We start from the raw sequence: 376 nt of genomic DNA, 5'->3' as shown, positions 1-376 counted from the left end.
GATACGTACAAGGCACCATTGCCCAGACCTGATAGCAATGAGGCAGAATGTTGAACCACCATGATTCTGCCTCTCCTTGCAGGGGGGTTTCATGCAGGGTGCCTGGAGGAGCTCAGCCGGAACCCCTTCTCCTGCTGTGTTTCTGCCGACTGTGTGAAACAACAGGAGCCTGGTCTGCTCCTCTCCCAGTCTCACCATAAGGCCCATTGCACCTTACTGAGCTCAGCAGCCTGCTGCTGGAGGTCAAGACTCTGCTGCTCGACCATGGCAAGGTTATAGAGGGAGCAGTGACCCAGGAGCTTCTGCCTGTCATCAGAGAGAAAATCCAGCCCCTTCTGCAAACCAGAGTCTCTGCATCTCAGATAGGTGAGGTTTT

This window comes from Antrostomus carolinensis, unplaced genomic scaffold, assembly GCF_000700745.2.
Source record: "Antrostomus carolinensis isolate BGI_N321 unplaced genomic scaffold, ASM70074v2 scaffold4353, whole genome shotgun sequence".
Taxonomy (NCBI): domain Eukaryota; kingdom Metazoa; phylum Chordata; class Aves; order Caprimulgiformes; family Caprimulgidae; genus Antrostomus; species Antrostomus carolinensis.
The sequence above is the reverse complement of the archived record's forward strand: the minus strand, read 5'-3'. Positions refer to the sequence as shown.